Genomic DNA, 13,536 nt, shown 5'->3' on the forward strand with positions numbered 1-13,536 from the left:
CAGTAATTTAAGAAGTAATTGAAAATAGACACAATACAGTGTGACTTAATGCTTTAAAGAAAAATGTGAAAAGTTGAGTCCTATACTTAAAATACCAAAATTTCAAGAAAATTCAGGTTCTTGTATTTATTAGGTAGAAGTTATCAGACTTAATGTTTCAGAACATACTTCAATTAACCAAAATTTATTCTTAATTTACTTTTCGTAACCTAGTTAAAAAAATTTTTTTTCTATGTGATATGTGTTATTTTTCTGCATGTCATGTATTTCATTCTTCTGTGCCTGGCACATAAGTACTTAAAGGTTAAGTGAATTGTCAGATTTAACTCAATCTACTTTAGTTAATTTACTTGATTTTTCTGCTACTTACAAGTACAACAAATGAGTGAAGTTGTGTGCCATTATGACCACATGATTTGGAAAATGGAAATTCAGGCAGTGTAGGAGAAGAATAAGGATATTTATTTGTCCAGTGAAAATAAACGTGGTCTAGGATTTATTGAAAGTTGGTTGTAATATGAGCCTGAATGATACTTTTACAGGTTGCATTTGACATTCTCTTATCATATTTTTTGGTTCGTCTCTGTCTCCCTAATGAAATGAAATAGGAAAGAGCTAGAGAGTGCTGGGATAAATATCCAAATGCCTTTTAGTTGCGCATTTGGATAGATTGACTAGCATGCTCAAGATGCCAGCTATATCTTCCTGTGGTACAATAAGAGCCAAGGTATTCCTGTGGATTTTCATAACCAATTCTATAATACTGAGTATAGTTTCCTTGCTCTGTGCAGTGACTAACAAAGGAGTGGAATATGATTGGTTTAAGTATTTTGTTATATTTTGACTGTAGGGGAATGGTGAAATGTCACAAAGTATCAGTTACTCTTCTGCTTTTATACTTTGTTTGCAATTAAATGTATCTTTTTAAAAAAAGATAATATAAAAGCAAAAGAAAAACCATTTATAATGCTTTTGCTTAGGTCCAACCTTAATTTTTATATGACAATTTCCACGATTGTCAAATTTTCTGTCTCATTTCAATAGAGGGAGTAATTGTTCCATTTGTCATTTAACATGACACAGGCTGTTTCTTCGTAATTTTTTTTCAAAACTCTTTAGTGATGTAAAAAAATCTTAGCCGAGTGTTGATTATTTAAATGACAGGAGAATATGTGTATATAAAGTGATTTCAGAGGCCGGGCGTGATAGCTCATGCCTGTAATTCTAGCACTTTGGGAGGCCGAGGCAGGTGGATATCACCTGAGGTCAGGAGTTTGAGACCAGCCCGGACAATATGGTGAAACCCTGCCTCTACTAAAAATACAAAAAATTAGCCAGGTGTGGTGGCCCATGCCTGTAATCCTAGCTGCTTGGAAGAATGAGGCAAGAGAATTACTTGAACCCAGGAGGTGGAGGTTGCAGTGAGCCGAAATGGTGCCTTTGCATACCAGCCCAGGCAGCAAGAGGGAAACTCTATCTCAAAAAAGAAAAAAAGAGGGATTTCATACAGAAAGGTTAAGGTTCTTACACTGTCATACAACATCTAATAATTTCATATTAGATGAAATTATTTGATTTTGAAAATTAAGTGCAGCAGTCTATTTCCTGACAGCTGGCAGAAAGCAGTGCTTATTCTTCCTGTTGGTTTGTAATCCTCATCCTTTGTAATGTAAGAATATAAAGTACTAGGAAGACTATTAGTCTAGTATTGGTCCATGAAGGATTTCATTACTGTTATCATTCTAACATTCTGTGTTTTCTTTTCTTTTCTTTTTTTTTTTTTTAACATAAGAATATCACTATTTTTCTACAGGTAATTTTTCTGTGGCTTCAACATTGTCTCTTCAATATTAAAAGAAAAATATCCCAAAGTTTAGAACCGGATCACTTGGCCCTTTCTCTTCTTATCTCCTCCCAGTTCAGAATGCCTGCATCTCTTAATGGCCAGCATCCTCTTGGGTCTGTAGTTAGGATCAACACATTCCAGCCTTAGCACAATCTTCTTTGTGGTCTTAGCCTTCTTCCGGAAAATTGGCTTTGTCTGCCCACCATAGCCACTCTGCTTCCGATCATAGTGCCTTTTTCACTGGGCATACAAGGCATCCTTGCCCTTCTTATATTGTGTCACTTTGTGAGGCTGATGCTTGCCACACTTCTTACAGAAGCTTCTTCGGGTTTCAGGTCCGTTGACCATCTCTGCAGCAGGGCTGTTCTGTCTATATGATGAAAACAAGAAATGGCATGCAAGACCCTCGTCTCATGCAGCTTTTGCCTAACTGGGTTTTCTTTTCTTAAAGTGACCCCCTTCCTGTGGCCTTCTTGGCAGTTGAGAGGACCACTGTTTTCAAGAGAACTAGGAGTGGCTTCCTATCTAAATAGGGACTAGCTGTGGTTAGAAGAGGAAGTGGGAAATGACTGGATCACTGCTTCTGCTTTTTCCTACTTAACACGACACTTTTTCCTTGCAACTCCATTACCAGGCCTAGGACCTTAAATTCTGGATATAGTGGAGCATATCCTGGAATTTTCTTTTGTTATGGCAACTTTGGTGACAGAGTTTCTTATAACAATGAAACTTGGTGACATTGTGAAATATATATTTGGTTTTTATTCTGTTTCCTGGCCCCCCCCCCAAAAAAAAAACCCTCCTAAAATTCTAGGACTCTCTTTAGTGATTTGAGTGCCTTCTGTATGCTAATGAGATGACTGGAGGCTGGGGACCCCCTAGGTAGCTTCAGGATGGGGGCTGGTCACCTGAAGGACTGAGGCGTGATTAGAAGGTTGGGACTTTCAGCCCCCACCATCTCTCTGGAGAGGAGAGAGGCTGAAAGTTCCGATCACCAATGGCCAGTGATTTAATCACTTATGCCTGTGTAATGAAGCCTCCACAAAACCCAGAAGTACTGGGTTCAGAGAGCTTTGGGATAGCTGAACACATGGAGGTTCCTGAAGGACTCTGCTCAGCTCCTCTGCTTCTTTTTCTTTCTTTCTTTTTTTTTTAAAAAAAGACCGGGTTTCACCATGTTGGTCAGGCTGGTCTTGAACTCCCAACCTCAGGTGATCCGCCCACCTTGGCCTCCAAAGTGCTTGGATTACAGGCGTGAGCCACCACATCCGCTGTGGCTCCTCTTCTTGAATACCTTACTCTGTGTATCTTTTAATTTGGCTGTTCATCTGTATCCTTTGTAATATTCTTTATAATAAATGAGTAAACGTATGTAAAGTGTTTCCCTGAGTTCTGTGAGTCACTCTTGCAATTTAAACCCAAGGAGGGGGTTGTTGAAACCCGAATTTATTGGCAATCAATCAGAAATGGCATCTGAAGTCTGAGACAGTCATGTGGGCCTGAGCCCTCGACTTGTGGAATCTGACACTATCTCCGGGTAGATAGAATTGAGTTAAATTGTAAGACACCCAGCTTTTGCACTGCTTGCTTGGTGTGTAGAGGAAATAACCCCACACATCCTGGGTCAGAAATACTGTGCTGAGTGGTGAGAATAGGCAAAAACACCTTGGGATTTTGTTTTTCCTATCTTCAGACTCTACTTGCTGTTTGGCGGTTGTGTCACCCTTTATGAATGAACAAATGGATTTAGATGATGACTTCCTAGTGACAAGGTGATTGCTAATTAAAATGTAATATGATACAAGAGTAGGGAACATTTAAGGAAGTAACATTTAACTTCTTGTGCTCTGAGAAATTCCTGAAGAGTCTTATTAAAACACCCTCGAACAGGGCTGGGTGCAGTGACTCACGCCTGTAATCCCAGCACTCGGGAGGCCAAGGCGAGCGGATCACCTGAGGTCAGGAGTTCAAGACCAGCCTGGCTTCTCTAAGCCATGGTGAAATCCCATCTCTACTAAAAATACAAAATTAGCTGGCTATGATGGCATATTCCTGTAATCCCAGCTAGTTGGGAAGCTGAGACAGGAGAATCACTTGAAGCTGGGAGGCAGGGGTTGCAGTGAGCCAAAATCATGCCATTGCACTCCAGCCTGGGCAACAAGAGCTAAACTTTGTTTCAAAACAACAAGAAGCAGAAAAAGAAAAAAAACACCCTAGAACAACATGAAGATTGTCATGTTTTATTAGCGTTCCACATCCTGAGAATGCAGAATTAAACTGGAAAGTTAATGTAATTCATTGCTGTAATCTATTAGATTAACATGTTAAATTTTATTTAATTTTGAAAAGTTAACTCATTAATGCAGTTCAAAATACATTTAAGATACATTTAATCTCCTTGTATTTCTCTCCCTTTAGCCTCTTCTCTAGAGGCAATCAATATTCCCAGTTTAAATATACTTTAAACATTTATTATTTAAAGGACTTCTTTGGTGTGTATGAATAATTAAAGTTGATAACATGGATTCTAGAGGCAGACATTTTAAATTTTCATCTACTCAACAGTTATTAAGCACCTACCAGTTACTTGGAACTGGAAATACAGCAATGAACAAATTTCTTGGAACTGGAAATACAGCAATGAACGAATTACGGCCTTTATGGAAATTACATTATAGTGGGTGGAGACAGGTGCTAACTAAATATTTATTTACTATGTAATGTGGTGATGATGGTGGGGAGGAAGATAGTGCTGGGTAAAGGGAGAGGGTGATCGTAGAGGTGCTGTATTACTTTTATTTTTATTTTGAGACAGAGTCTTCCTGTGTTGTCCAGGCTGGAGTGCAGTGGTGCGATCTCGGCTCACTGCAACCTCCACTGCCTCAGCCTTCTGAGTAACTGGGATTACAGTGTGTGTGTCACCACGCCCTGCGAATTTTTATGTATTTTTAGTAGAGATGGGGTTTCATCATATTGGCCAGGCTGGTCTCAAACTCCTGACCTCAGGAGTTCGGATGATCCATCCACCTTGGCTTCCCACAGTGCTAGGATTACAGGCCTGCGTCACCACGCCCAGCGGACATGCTGTTTTAGATTAGATGGTTGGAGAAAGCCTGGTGGTGGTGGTGGGGGAAACACTTGAGCAGAGAATTACTATCTGAATGAGTCAAACTTGTGGCTTTTGAGATAAAAGCATTCCAGGTGGGAGGCCGAGGTGCGTGGATCTCGAGGTCAAGAGATGGAGACCATTCTGGTCAACATGGTGAAACCCTGTCTCTACTAAAACTACAAAAAATTAGCTGGGCATGGTGGCACGTGCCTGTAATCCCAGCGACTCAGGAGGCTGAGGCAGGAGAATTGCCTGAACCCAGGAGGTGGAGGTTGCGGTGAGCCGAGATCGCGCCATTGCACTCCAGCCTGGGTAACAAGACCGAAACTCTGTCTCAAAAAAAAAAAAGCATTCCAGGAAGAGGACCATCAAGGGCAAAAATCTGGAGACTATATTGACAGAAGAGGTGAGTATCCTTCCAGAATGGTGGAAGAGGCTAGACTGGCTGGAGAGGAAGCCTGAAGGAGAATAGTAGGGAATAATATATAAGAGGAAAAAGAAGGTAAAAGAGTTGTATGGGAGTAGTGTTGGGGATTGCTGATGACTGGTTTATGTAGGGTTTGTGTACCATAATAAGGAAATAGGATTTTATTCTGCGTGGGATGGGAATCTTGGAGAGTTTAGATTTATAGAGTTCAGTCTAGCTTCTCTGTGGAGAATAAACTGTGGGGGGCAAGGGTGAAAGCAGAGAGATTAGTTATGATCTTAAATAGCCATAGAGTATACAACACTGTACTAGATACAGTGAGCTTTATCAAATTTAGTTTGTAGTATTTCTCCCCTAGATTTGACTTTTACCCCTTGAGGAATGGAGGTAAGAAGTAAACATGAATTCATAATGAACATTTGTATTTGTAAATGATAAGTTTAGGAATTATAGTTAAAACTCTGGAGGGATTCAGATTTGTACAGATAAAGTATCACTTGCCTATTTCAAGAAATATGATAAACTTCCCCAAAGAAACTCCAATACCTTTTATAGTTATAGCGTACAGTGATTTTTTTCCTAGGTCTTCCAAAAAAGGCTATGTTGCACAATTTTGACAAATTAAATATTTTGTGTGCTATTTTCCTTTCCATTTTGACTAGATGACATTTTGAATTTGAAACTTCCTTGGTTTTTCCAATGTATGTCAAAGTTCTAGAAAGTATTTAAAAGGCAAAATCCTTAGACTTTAAGCAAGCAAGTTAATAGTGATGAAAATAATATAAAATAAATATAAAAATGTCAACCTGGAAAATTTAAACCGACAGAATAATATGTCTGAATTTGCTGACAAACCTGCTATGTCTTGTGTTTATTTCCTATGTTGCGCCTCCTAAGTCTAGAAAGGCGGTGCAACACAGGAAATAAATCTGAAATTTGAGAAGTTCAGAACTCTTAATATCTAACTGGGTGAATGAAGTCCCTTGAGTCAAAAATGAAATCACTTGTAAGAGAGAAAATGAGAACCAGACATGGTAAAGATGTAGAAAAGGGAAAACCAAAGTGGACATTGCAAAGTACTTTAAAATATAAATGGTGTTGTGGCCGGGTGTGGTGGTTCACGACTGTAATTCCAGCACTTTGTGGGGACAGGCAAATCACTTGCAGTCAGGAGTTTGAGACCAGCCTGGCCAGCGTGGCATAACCCCATGTCCACTGAAAATACAAAAATTAGCCAGGCGTGGTGGCATGTGCCTGTGGTCCCAGCTACTTGGGGAGGCTAAGGAACAAGAATTGCTTGAACATGGGAAGCGGAGGTTCCGTGAGCCTAGGTTACACCACTCCAGCCTGGGTGGCAGAATGAGACACCGTCTAAAAAATAAATAAATAGGGCTGGGCGCCGTGGCTCACGCCTGTAATCCCAGCACTTTGGGAGGCCAAGGTGGGTGGATCATGAGATCAGGAGTTCAAGACCAGCCTGACCAACATGGTGAAACCCCATCTCTACTAAAAATACAAAAATTGGCCAGGCCTGGTGGTGCATGCCTGTAATCCCAGCTACTCAGGAGGCTGAGGCAGGAGAATCGCTTGAACCCAGGAGGCGGAGGTTGCGGTGAGCCGAGATCGTGTCACTGCATTCCAGCCTGGGCGACAATGAGACTCTGTCTCAGAAAAAAAAATAAATGATAAATAAATGGTACTGGAGGCAGAAGAGAAATGGGAAATGAAGGTTAAAGGGAAAGCCCAGCATATTGACATATTTAAGGAAACTTAAATAAATTTTTGCTGGATCCGGTTGGGTTTAAGAAAGAAGTTAAGGCTGGGTGCGGTGGCTCATGCCTGTAATCCCAGTACTTTGGGATGCTGAGGTGGGCAGATCACCTGAGGTCAGGAGTTTGAGCCAAACCTGGCCAACATGGTAAAACTCTGTCTCTACTAAAAATACAAAAAAATTAGCCAGGCGTGGTAGCAGGCACCTGTAATCCCAGCTACTCAGGAGGCTGAGGCAGAAGAATTGCTTGAATTCAGGAGGTGGAGGTTTCAGTGAGCTGAGATCACACCATTGCACTCCAGGCTGGACAACAAGAGCCAAACTCCATCTGGGAAAAAAAGTTGAAATGGCTAATAAACCCACACACACATGCTCAAAAAGAATTGTGAAATAAATTTCAAGACTAGTATGTATTACTCATTAAGTAGGTGGAGCCCAGAAGGGTGTTGTTAATTATTTTTTGGAGACGAGACTCTGTCACCCAGGCTGGAGTGCAGTGGTACGATGTTGGCTTACTCTAACATCCGCCTCCCAGGTTCAAGCGAGTCTCCTGCCTCAGCCTCCCGAGTAGCTAGGATTACAGGTGCACCCCACCACACCTGGGTAATTTTTGTATTTTTAGTGGAGACAGAGTTTCTCCATGTTTTCCAGGCTAGTCTTGAACTCCTGGCCTTAAGTGATCTCCGAGCCTGGGCCTCCCAAAGTGCTGGGATTACAGGCGTGAGCCACTGAGCCCAGCCCATTGCTAATTTTCTTTACTCTCGATTTCTATTAATTTGGTTTGCTTGTCTAGGCTTCCTAAAATAGGACTTAATAAAATTTACTGTTAAGTATTTCAAGTTAATGGTTTAGAAGGTAATTTTTTAAATTAAAAAAATAGTATTACAGAAGTACTTTATCTAGGCAAAGCATTGTATATTTTTATTAATCCTCATTACATCTTTTCATGGGTTTTTATTATTGCTATTATCTTTATGTACAGCTACCTCTTTTAGTCAAAAACTATATAATGCTACCTTTACCTCAAACGTATGTACTTTTAATTTATATTTAAAATAAGAAAACATAATCTGACATACCTCACTTTGGGTCATGGAGTCATAAGATATTTGAGCTGAAATAAGTTTTTTCCTTTGTGTACACAGTTTTATTATAACAAAGCAACTTATACAAAGAAACTTGTACACTTTTAAAACTGAGCATCATCTTTCCTTTCCAGTAAAACAAAAATTTAAAAAAACAGGTTGAAAATTATTCAATAGAGAATATCAATTCCTTCTACTCTTGACTGAACTAAAGGAAAAAAGAGAATATCAATTCCAAATAAGATACTACAGGTTTTGCTGATTCTCCCATTGAGTGGCAAGGCTCAAGTCATTATTAAGAGACAATTTTTTTTTAAGTGTCACCTTAAGGCCAGATGTGGTGGCTCATGCCTGTAATCTCAACACTTTGGGAGGCTGAGGTGGGTGGATCTTGAGGTCAGGAGTTCAAGATCAGCCTGGCCAACATGGTGAAACCCCATCTCTACTAAAAATGCAAAAATTAGCTGGGCATGGTGGCGTGCGCCTGTAATCCCAGCTCCTCGGGAGGCTGAGGCAGGAGAGTTGCTTGAACCTGAGAGGCAGAGGTTGCAGTGAGCTGAGATTCCACCATGGCACTCCAGCCTGGGCAACAGAGCGATGCTCTGTCAAAAAAAAAAAAAAAAAAAAAAAAAAAAAAAAAGTGTTAACCTTAAACTACAGGCATGTCTGTCAGACATCTCAATTTTTTAACGTACCAAAAGAGATGCCACGTTGTCAAAATGCCCGCTAAACCCACCCAAACATCTCAAACCCACCCTTTGCTAACCTTCTCTAACCCTATATTTTAAAAAAGTTTCCCCCTTTTTAAACGAGAGAGTAGACGCATTGGTTAACGCTAACTGTTCTTATTCACATAGAGAGACAGTGTACTCTCTGAGTCCAATATACAGAGAAAGGAGGAAAAGAGCTAGAATTCTGTGTGCTACTACACAGGGGCCTAGCACCCTCCAGCTTCCAGCAGAGCTAAGGGAGCAGGTTTTTCTTTTTTCCCACAGAGCTCGGTGATGTTGATTCCATATAGTTTTTGTTCAGACAGGAAGGGATAAAAATGAATTGGGAACCAAAAGGATTTGAGACTCTTTTCCCATAATATCCTGCTCAAGGTATTTACCCCCCAAATAAGTTGAGAACCATGGTGTAGAGAAGAGAGACCTCAGGAACAGGGCAACTGAGCAACAAGTGGGAAAAAAGACTGCAACTTGTTCCCAGGGACTGGAGAAAATTTTTAAAAGGAAGGTTGAATCCATCAGTGTTCTGTTAGTCAACCTCTCCTTCATCCTCCTCATTCCTCCCCTTCATCATCATCTTCACTTTCTTCCTCATCCCCTCTTCATTGGTATCTTCCAATCCTTTCTCCTCTTCATCATCATCATGATCTTCTCCTCCTTCTTCATCATCCACATCTGGAACCAAGTAGTACTGTAATGGGATGGGCCAGATGTCATCTTTGATTACCTCTCCTAACTCATCAGCACCTGCATCAGAATGGTCAATAAACCAAGTAAAGAAGCTCTCTGGCGCCTCATGCTGCCTCTTCCTGCTGGCTTTATTCTGTGTTTGACTTGAATGTTTCATCACATCCCTTCCAGATTTTCATATGATTTCAGTGGACTTTGAAGATCTCATTCAGATGAAATTCTTTGGAGAGAACTTTTCAAAGGAAGGAATTTAATCAAAATGAAAGTCTATTCTGTAACCTGACTTAATATCTTCAAATTCTGTCACCTCACCTCTGGTCAGATAATGTAGTGCCTCTTCATCCTCCTCCCTAAGCAGTGCAGACACTTGAGGATGGTTGACAAATGTTGTTACCCCCAGATTTGTGATTTTGGAGATCAGTTCTGACCTCTTATGAAGAAAATGGTTGACAGAGTTTATTTTTCTGTTCTGCTTTCAAAATTCCTCTTAGTTCATTAAGTCTGTCTATTTCATTTTGTACTTTATCACTATGTTCAACTGCTTCCTGTTCTTTTTCTCTCTTCTTCAACAAGTCTAGAGAGGTTGATGATGTCTCCTCTCGTCTCAGAACAGGAGGTGGTCTTGGTGTCTTCTTTTGAGGCGGGAGTGGAGACTGGCATTTGGGGGTCATGCTGCTAGGAAAGTCCAAGAACCAGACCACAAGTCTTCTTGCTTGTCAGGAAGAAGCTCAGAAAACTCTGAAATAATTTTAGAGTGCTCTTTTCTCCTGTTCCTTAATTTTACAGATGGAGAAATGGAAACACAGTAAAATTCCCATATTTAGTTATGGCAGAGAAAAGACCAGAACGTTGGTCTTCTGGCTTCTGGTTTAGTGCTCTACAACGTTTTAACTTATGTTTTTATTATAATTTTTTTTTTATAAGTTCAGTTGTCAAAGACAGGTATTGTCTTTTTTGTTAGATTGTTGCTTCGTGATTAAGTGACCTGAGTTGACTGCTTTATGCATACATAGAAAGATGCTCTCTTTTTGTTGAGAAGGTTAACAACCTTGTGATTATCTTCCTCCAAGTGAAAATCAGTCTTATTTCCAGAAATACACATTCCTCTAAACTTTCAAATCTTATTGTTGTTATAAATTTAAGTGGCACCAGTGCACCTTTGTTACATAGTCGTGAAGTCTGGGCTTTTAGTGTAACCATCACTTGAATAATATAAGTCATACCCATTAAGTGATTTCTCAGCCCTCACCTCCCGTCCCACCCTCTGAATCTCCAGTGCCTTATTCTACACTCTATGTCCATGTATACACATTATTTAGCTTCTACTTGTAAGTGAGAACATGCAGCTCTCTATTTGGGAGACCTCAAGTAGAAGATCACTTGAGCCCAGGAGATTGAGGCTGTAGTGAGCCATGATCTCACCACTGCACTCTGGCCTGGGTGACAGTGAGACCCTGTCTCAAAAAAAAAACTTAGCTACTTAAATCAGGAGCCCCAATGATTCTTAGCAGCGATACTATGACAATTTACTTCTAGCTTTCCGTACCTCAAAAAAATGCTGATTGATATCCTAAAATGTTCCATAAATCAGATATCCTACAAAGCCAAACTGGTCCTTCTTGTTAAAATTAATAAGGTTCTGTAAGCTGTTAACCAAAAAAAATTTCCACTAACACTGCATACTTAATGCTCCTAAATAAATTTAAATATGCAAAATGTTAATTCAAATAAAAAAATAAGAAAATACAACCATAAAGCTGACAATTAAGATGAAAAGGTTTTGGTATGTCTATCAAAGGATAAATGGGTAAAAAAATATGATAGCTGTATACAATGGAATATTATTCAGCTGTAAAAATGAATGAAATCATATCTTTCTGTGGCAACATGGATGGAACTGGAAGCCATTGTCTTAAGTGAAACAGCTCAGAAACAGAAAATCAAGTACCCTGGAAGATCTTCTCCGATCACTTTAATTTTCTAAGCTGGGTCATTGGCTTAGTAAGAAGGGAGGTAGAAGAAGGTATTAGGAGTTTGAGAAGAGAGAAAAGCATATAATTGTCTAGAAAAGTGGGAAAGTAAATGGCCTAGAGAAATATAGTATGATAACCAGGCAGTGTTAAGGGCTCATTTGAGGCCAGAGATCCTGAGTTAAAAGTGAGGCCAGTCAGCTTGGTTTTGTGCTTTTTTTTCTCCAGCCACCTTCACTTTAGAAGTAGGGGAATAGTTGAATTTGCCCAGCTTGTGGTTCTGCAAAGTTAGTATGTCCAAGTGAGAGAGGAGCAGGTGATTCTAATGATGGGCCATGAAACTTAAGCTGGGTAAGGAGAGAAGAGAGGACTTCACAGGGTGAGGAACAGTGGAAAGATAGTTCGAAGACAGTTTGGTCAGTAGATGGGAGATCTGGTGGGGCCACATGATTATATGAATTTATGTATTAGAAAGAATGAGCTGGAAAGATAAAACATGGTATTCAAAAGGAGTTCCACGAAATTAAGATGAAGAGGGTGCGATAGAGTGTGCTGAGTTAGCGTTACATTTAGCTCTTTGCTTTTCACAGCAACGCCATGATATATATGGTGTAAACATCATTAATCATGTTTCATAGATGAGAAAACCGAAGCTCAGAGAGGTTGGGCAGTTTTCCCAAGGTCACAGAGCTGCTAATAAGTCAGCTATTTAGGACTCAGAGCCCATTAATCTGATTTTCAGTAGTCCTCTACCATACTATATCAGTTTCCTGAAAGTTAGTAACTTATTTCCCTATCTTTGCAACTAGATTGCAATCTTAAGTCAAAACTTTTGACAAATACAGGTTACCAAAATTATTTTCCTCTTCAGAAATCTTCAGAGTCTAATCTTTGGGCAATGTTGGAGGGGTTTGCTGCCACTGTTTTTACCTAGCGGATCTTACTGAAAATACACATATATTAGAGGCTTAAATATGACAGTTTTGTTTAAACTCCCTTTCATAATGGGGCTTCAGGTGGGCGGAGGACGGAACAAGGAGGAATGTACTGTTCTTACAGCAGCATGCCTGGGCAGACAGCTTTGCTATTAGAATGTGTCCAAATCCATGTGCATTCCTTTTGGTGGCAGTTTGCACCATTGCAACTCTCAAGGATAGTTGGTTATTGGATGTTGTCCATTTGGGATATGATTCTCTTCTCTCCCCTAATGAAGTAATTATCAGGCGTTTTATACTTTTGCACATTTAGCTTTGTGGTAGAGGGTGGATTTGGAGGAGTTCTTTAAATGTGAAGAATGGGGGAATTATTACCTGAACTAATCTTTATCATTTTAAATGACAGAATAGGAAAATGTTTCACCTAAATTTCAGATGATTTTTTTCTTTTAAAAAATTACTTTTGCCGGGCGCGGTGGCTCACGCCTGTAATCCCAGCACTTTGGGAGGCCGAGGCGGGTGGATCACGAGGTCAAGAGATCGAGACCATCCTGGTCAACATGGTGAAACCCCGTCTCTACTAAAAATACAAAAATTCAGCTGGGCATGGTGGCGCGTGCCTGTAATCCCAGCTACTCAGGAGACTGAGGCAGGAGAATTGCCTGAACCCAGGAGGCGGAGGTTGCGGTGAGCCGAGATCGCGCCATTGCACTCCAGCCTGGGTAACAAGAGCGAAACTCCTTCTCAAGGAAAAAAAAAAAAAAAAAAAAAGAAAAAATTACTTTTAATTGTGATAAAATACATACAACATAAAATTTACTTTGTTATCAGATTAATATCCTCTAGTTTTATTTTGTTGGTATCATATTCTGTTTAAAATATAAATAGTTCCCTGGAGGTGACCCTTATGCATCTTGGCCAGAGGAACTCTCTTTCCTCTCTGTTACTTTTCTGTTTCCTACCTGCTACTGGTAC

The 13,536-nt window shown here is 40.0% G+C and overlaps 1 protein-coding gene, 1 long non-coding RNA gene and 1 pseudogene across 2 annotated transcripts in view; 2 read left to right on the forward strand and 1 right to left on the reverse strand.

Annotated features, from left to right (window-relative positions):
* Window positions 1–13,536, forward strand: part of ABL2 (ABL proto-oncogene 2, non-receptor tyrosine kinase) — a 126,599-nt gene that overhangs the window by 36,649 nt on the left and 76,414 nt on the right.
* Window positions 1,787–2,268, reverse strand: LOC116560083 (annotated as a pseudogene).
* Window positions 4,868–6,401, forward strand: LOC116560085. Its single transcript, XR_004272781.1, has 2 exons — window positions 4,868–5,047; window positions 5,313–6,401. It is a non-coding gene; the product is annotated as an uncharacterized LOC116560085 (long non-coding RNA).

The sequence above is a fragment of the Sapajus apella genome, unplaced genomic scaffold, assembly GCF_009761245.1.
Source record: "Sapajus apella isolate SASKATOON/1434 unplaced genomic scaffold, GSC_monkey_1.0 scaffold25, whole genome shotgun sequence".
Taxonomy (NCBI): domain Eukaryota; kingdom Metazoa; phylum Chordata; class Mammalia; order Primates; family Cebidae; genus Sapajus; species Sapajus apella.